We start from the raw sequence: 7,500 nt of genomic DNA, 5'->3' as shown, positions 1-7,500 counted from the left end.
TAGAGATGGTTGTTGGCAGAAATGGGAATTGGCAGATTCCTGTTGGAAGAGATGGATGTTGGCAGAGGTGGATGTTGTCAGATCCCTATTGGCAAAGGTGACTGTTGGTAGAGGTGGGTGTTGGCAGAGATGGGTGTTGTCAGAGATGGGAAGTGGTAGATTCCTATTAGAAGGGTTGGATGTTGTCATGCATGGCTGGTGTCAAAGATGAATGTTGTCAGAGATAGATGTTGGCGGACTGCAGGGCAGGATGATGAAGAACTTTCTTCATAATGTATTATCATATTCATGTTGGCAAAGGTGGCAATGTTGAGAAGCGCTTGTTGGCAGAGGGATGGAGAACGTAATTTATGTCACAGGTACTGAATGTTGGCCAACTCTGATTGACAACACTCGCCGTTGGCATTGGTGTTGACAGAAAGATGTGAAGAAAAGGTTGTGGAGAGCTGGTGGTGAGTTGGTGATGAGTTGATGGTGAGTTGGTGGTAATTTGGTGGTGATTTGGTGGTGAGTTGGTGATGAATTGGTGATGAGTTGGTGGTGAGTTGGTGGTGAGTTGGTGATGAGTTGGTAGTGATTTGGTGGTGATTTGGTGGTGATTTGGTGGTGAGTTGGTGGTGAATCGGTGATGAGTTGGTGGTGACTTAGTGGTGATTTGGTGATGAGTTGGTAGTGAGTTGGTGGTGAGTTGGTGACGAATTGGTGATGATTTGGTAATGAGTTTGTGGTGAGTTGGTGGTGATTTGGTGGTGAGTTGGTAGTGAGTTGTGGTGAGTTGGTGGTGAATTGGTGGTGAATTGTTGGTGATTTGGTAATGAGTTGGTGGTGAGTTGGTGGTGAATTGGTGGTGAATTGGTGGTGAATTGGTGGTGAAATGGTAATAAGTTTGTGGTGAGTTGGTAATGGCTTCGTGATGATTTGATGATGAATTGGTGGTGAATTGGTGGTAATTGGTGGTGAATTTGTGATTAATTGGTGGTGATATGGTGATGATATGGTGACGAGTTGCTGGTGAGGTGGTTTTGGTGATTTGGTGATGAGTTAGTGGTGAGTTGGTGGTGAGCTGGTGATGAGTTAGTGGTGAGCTGTGGTGAATTGGTGATGAATTAGTGATGAGTTGGTGGTGGTTTGATGATGACTTGGTGATGAGTCGGTGGTGAGTCGGTGGTTAGTCGGTGGTGAGTTGGTGGTGAATTGGTGAATTGGATGTGAATTGGTGGAGAGTTGGAGGTAGTTTGGTGGTGAGTTGGTGATGATTTGGTCATGAATTTGTGAAGAGAGCAGGAACGAGGAAGAGGGTTCATGACTGAGGAACGGAAAACGGGGAACGTCAACGGAAAGGAGGAACGTGGAACGTGGAACGTGACACAGAGAACGAGACACTGGATTAAGGAACGGAAAACGGAAACGGAAAACGGGAACGGAGGACGGGAATGAAGAACGGGGAACAAGGGAACAAGGAACGGCAAACGGGAACAGGACACTAGAACGAGGAACGGGGAACGTCGACCGGGAACGTCACATCAGGGGAACGGGGGAACGGAGAGCCAGAGAACAGAGAACGAGGAACGTGGAACGTGGAACGTGGAACGTGGAATGAGGAATGTAGACCGGGAACGTCACATCAGGAGAACGGGAGAACGGAGAACAAAGGAACCAGGGAACGGGGTAACGGAGAACGAGGAACGGAGAACGAGGAACGTGGAACGAAGTACGTGGACCGGAACACTATAAACGGGGAACGGAGAACGGGAACGGAGAACAAGGAACGTGGAACGAGGAACGTGAACCGAGACACTGGGAACGGCAAATGGGGAACGGAGAAGGGGGGGGAGGGAATGTCCTACGGAGAACGAGGAAAGGGAAAGAAGGGAATACAAAAGTCGAAGACTCTACCAGCAGACCCTATGGGAACCCAAGAGCGCGGAAGCGGTCAAGGGCGATCGCTTCTCTTTGTCACCAGATTATGAACTCCGAGAAGTCAAACACCCAATGAAGCGTGACACTAACTCCTCCTCTTCCGCCTCCTTCTCCTCCTCCTCCTCCTCCTCCTTCTCCCCTTCCTCCTCTTACTCTCCCTCTTACTCTGAACCAAGTACCATAGCTTACATTGGCTTGAGTGACGGATTCAGCGATTTAGACAGTGTCTATTGCTAAATTTTATATATATATATATATATATATATATATATATATGTGTGTGTGTGTTTGTGTGTGTGTGTGTGTGTGTGTGTGTGTGTGTGTGTCTGTAATATATATATATATATATATATATATATATATATATATATATATATATGTATATGTGTGTATATATATATATATATATATATATATATATATATATATATATTTACATTGTGCGCTTAAGTAACACTCCAGCTGCATTGGCACACTTGCCACTTGAAGATCTCGTCCTTCAAGTGGGGAGAGAGATTATGAAACGAAAGAAAGACTTGGCGAGTTCAAGACTACCCAAGTTGGGCAGTAGAAGGAAATGAGAAGCCATGAGAGCTCGACCATCATCTTCATCAACCGAGTTTGCCCAAATTTGGGACACGTCCTGTTTCTCAGGAACCGCCTTGCCGGTGGAAGAGGGAGATGCAATTTCCGTAGTTTAAATAAATAGATGGAAAAAGGAGATATCAAAATAGGTAAATGAATGAATAGGTAAGCAAGTAGATGAGCACAGATTGCAGTGTCCTGAGTTTGAATAAATAGGTCATTAAATGTAAATATAAATATAAATATAAATATAAATATAAATATAAATATAAATATAAATATATATATATATATATATATATATACATATATACATATATATATATTTATATATACATATATATGTATATATATATGTATGTATATATATACATATATATATATATATATACATATATATGCATATATATATATAAATATATACATATATATATATATACATATATATATATATATATATATATATATATATATATATATGTACTAAACGAATAAATCAATAAGTAAAGAAATAGATAAAAGAATGAATAAATTAATAAAAATGAAGAGGTAGAAATATATTATTAAATAAATATTTGATAAATGAATATATGAACAAATAAATAAACGAGTAGACAAATAAATAATAAGATAAATATGAAAATTTATAAGTAAATAGATAATAAATAGATAAATGAATGAAAGAGGAGTAATCAAGTAGATTAGTAAATAGAGAGAATAAATGAATAAAAAGTAAATAAGAAAATTAATAAAGGGATGAACAAATAAATAAATAAATTATTCTGTTACGACCTATTCTGACTTCAGTTATAAAATATTAAAACACGAATATCATTTCTAACCAAACTATTTCATATACTATTAGGATCAATTCTAACTAGCTGGAAACTAGTCAGAACACAATTGTGGTTTCTAGTACAGAGTGCTCTGATCTAGCATCAAATCGTTTTCGGTGACATTTTCTAGAGCTAGCGGCACTTTGGGTTGGCACTGAGAGAGTCTGAGAACCAGCCAGACACCCTCGTAAGTTTCCTCCTGCCTTCTTAGGTCGACATGAGAACGAGTGAAATGCCAAAAATTGCGTGCATGTGTGTTTGTGTGTGCGTGTGCGCATGTGCGTGTGTGAGTGTGTGTGTGTGAATACGTATGTGTATGTATGTATGTATGTATGTATGTATGTATGTATGTATGTATGTATGTATGTATGTGTGTGTGTGTGTGTGCATGAGTGTGTTTGTGTGCGTTAATGCATACTCACATATGTGTTTGTGTGTGTTAATGCTTACTCACAGGTGTGTTTGTGTGTGTGTGTGTGTGTGTGTGTGTGTGTGTGTGTGTGTGTGTGTGTGTGTGTGTGTGTGTGTGTGTGTGTGTGTGTGTGCGTATTAATACATATGTGTACGTACGTGTGTGTCTGTATGTGCGTGCGCGTGTGTATATGTGTATTCATGTGTGTGTGTGTGTGTGTGTGTGTGTGTGTGTGTGTGTGTGTGTGTGTGTGTGTGTGTGTGTGTGTGTGTGTGTGTGTGTGTGTGTGCGTGCATGTGTGTGCGTGTGTGTGCGTGTACGCCTGTATGCACGCATAAGCGCTTAAGAACAACTTTCCTCTGAATTCTCCTCACTCGTTTCTTCGCAAATTTCTATTTTCTTCACCTCACATTATCTTCCATTTTCTTCTTGTTAGACATCCTTATCTCGTTTATTATTTCCTCTTTAGTATTTCCACTTCATTCGTAATTTTCTTCATATCATATTATCTTACATTTTCTTATTATTAATCATCATCTTCTCTCTTATTATTTTTTCTTTTGATTTGGAAATAAGATATTTTAAGAAGGTCTGGACAAATAATGAGGATGAACAAAGAAAGATATAAGTTTCTCAAGGAAGTTAGTGAGACGAATGAGTACATTATGTATTCTCATGATGCATGGAGAAGAAACGATATAGATAGATAGGTAGATAGATAGATAGATAGATAGATAGATAGATAGATAGAGAGAGAGAGAGAGAGAGAGAGAGAGAGAGAGAGAGAGAGAGAGAGAGAGAGAGAGAGAGAGAGAGAGAGAGAGAGAGAGAGAGAGAGAGAGAGAGAGAGAGAGAGAGAGAGAGAGAGAGAGGAGAGAGAGGGGAGAAAAGGAGAAAGAGAATGGAAGAGAGAGCAAGAGAGGAAGAGGGAAGAGAGAGAGAGAGACGGAAAGAAAAAGAGAAATAAAGACAGAAAGGAGAAAACATATAGAAAGAGAAAGAGAGAAAGAAAGAAAGAGAGAGAGAGAGAGAGAGTCCAAACCCTCCACTCTCGAAGGACTTTCATTTGATATGGTTTATGATGACGTCATTTGCTCTCCAGTTTCTCAATCTTCTTCTTTGCCTCCTCTTTCTCCGACAATGCGTCGTTCCCGACCGCCATCCCACGGGCTTCCACTCTTTGAATTCAACCCCTTAACCTGTATTTTTCCAATTTCCTTTGTCTATTTTCTCGTTCTCTTCCTCCTCCTTGTGCTCCTCCACCTCCTCCTCTCTCGTATTTTTCTATTTTCCCTTTGTCTTGTTCCAAGTTGTCCTCTTCCTCCTCCTCCTTCTCCTCCTCCTCCTTCTCCTCCTCCTCCTCCTCCTTCTCCTCCTCCTCCTCCTTCTTCTTCTCCTCCTCCCCCTCCTCCTCCTCCTTTTCCTCTTTCTTCTTCTCTTCCTTTTTTTTTTTCTTCATCACTTCTTCTGGCTCTTTCAGTTCGTCTTCTCTTCCTATTCAACATGCCTTTCTTTTTTCTCTTTTTCATCTTCTTCCCTATTTTCTTTCTCTTTATTATTATCTCTGTCTATCTTCTATCCTTTTCTTGTCCTTTTTCTTATTTTTTATTATAATTTCTTATTTTTTCTTTGCATTCTTCTTCAACCTTGTTTCTAATTTCTTCGTTTTCTTTTTCTTCGTCTTTTACTTTGTTTCTTAATTCTTATTTGTCCACAGCATCTGCTCTAATTTCCTTCGTATTTTTCTTTCCTCCTTTGGTCTTTTTAAAATCATTTGTTAATTTGTAATATAAAAGATTTTTTTTTTTTTTTTTGCTCTCTCTTTATTTTCTTTTTCTTATTTTCTTTCTTTTCTTATTTTCTTTCTTTCCTTCTTGGTATTCTTACAACACCAGCTTCATTCGCATGCCATACACAACGCAATCGACGGATCCTGATATTTACTGTGACTCGAGGAGAAGGAGGAGGAGGAGGAGGAGGAGGAGGAGGAAGAGGAGGACGAAAAGGGGGTGGAAGAGGTTTGCACCACTGGAGAACTCGTAAACAGGTCAATAAATGAAGTCAACAGGAACAGATTTGTAGAGGCGGCGTTGTGGGAACAGGACAAGGTAGGAGGGAGAGTGTGTATACTGAAGGTGCTTGTCGCGCGCTAGTGTATGTGTGTGTGTGTGTGTGTTTGTGTTTGTGTGAGTGTGTGTATGTGTGTGTGTGTGTGTGTGTGTGTGTGTGTGTGTGTGTGTGTGTGTGTGTGTGTGTGTGTATGTGTGTGTGCACTTGTGTGTGTGTTTTCTAGACAAGAGATTCTCTCTAATACAATTATCATTGAATGTGGCATCTATGAACGTGGTGTCAATCTTCATATTTATGTCTTCAGTATCAATCAGCTTCCTCTGTGAATATGGTATATGTATATATATACATATATATATATATATATACATACATAAATGTACATACATATATATGTGTATATATATATATATATATATATATATATGCAAGCAATCACATCACCGTGATACAAAAATGCAAAATAACCACAAGAGAAGAGAAACTTGTATACAGTAAGTACTTTCGTATATTACATCTTCAGACTTCTGAAGTCTGAATATGTAATATACAAAAGTTCTTATTGTCTACAAGTTTATTTCTCGTATGGTTATTTTGTATATATATATATATACATATATATATGTATATATCATATATATATATATATATATATATATATATATATATATAGATATACATATATATATATATATATATATATTTTTATATAACATATATATATATATATATATATATATATATATATAATATGCAAGGGGCTTCCTACGATTCAGAAGTACTCGTGTGTATTTATGTTCAAACCCGTCCCAACTCCATCCCTCCCTTCCTCCCTCACCCTCCACACACACATAGCAAACACACACGTCCACACACACACGTACACACACACATGTTAGAAAAAATAAATAATATAGAATAAAATTTAGAAGGCGAAATTAGTTTCTTCGCCTCAAAAGGAACAAGTTAATGGGAAAGTTGGCATAGCAAAGATTGAAGTGCTTGCCGGAACTGGGCTACGTAAAATAAACTACAATTTTAATAGTAGACAGGTCTAAGCTTCTGCTTTGAGGATGGAGTGTGGGCAAATAAGAGCATAAATTGGCAGATTTCTAAGAGGTAGCGAGGTACATCAAGAACCTATACTTGTTACAGAGTTCTAAAACCTATGCTTACTTAGTGTTAGCGAGGACCTAACGAGGCCTATCACCGTGCTATAAACAAGTTAGTGATATGTGTGCAGGAGACACAATGTAGGTTCGAATCTCGCTTTGCACAAACGAGTTTCCATGATCCGACCGCATACAACATTGTCCACATGTTGTTGATTCACACTGTGACTAACCTTTGTGGTTTTGTGACCTGTAAAAGTGCAATGAACTTTATGGCTGACCCGGTAGCCTATCTACTACAGGGTGTGACAATAAATAAGGGTATCTGTGTTATATACTTAAGGACGAATATATGCAACGCTATCAGAGATTCCAAGATAGCCTACTGAGAGGTATTGGGCCTAATGTGTATATATATATATATATATATATATATATATATATATATATATTATATATACATATATGTATATATGTATATATATATATATACATACATATATATATATATACATATATATATACATAAAAATAAATATGACTATAAATATGAGTATAAAAATTA

The sequence above is a fragment of the Oratosquilla oratoria genome, chromosome 36 (genome assembly GCF_046742065.1).
Source record: "Oratosquilla oratoria isolate Oo_2021 chromosome 36, ASM4674206v1, whole genome shotgun sequence".
Classification (NCBI taxonomy): domain Eukaryota; kingdom Metazoa; phylum Arthropoda; class Malacostraca; order Stomatopoda; family Squillidae; genus Oratosquilla; species Oratosquilla oratoria.
Note: the sequence above shows the minus strand (reverse complement) of the source record.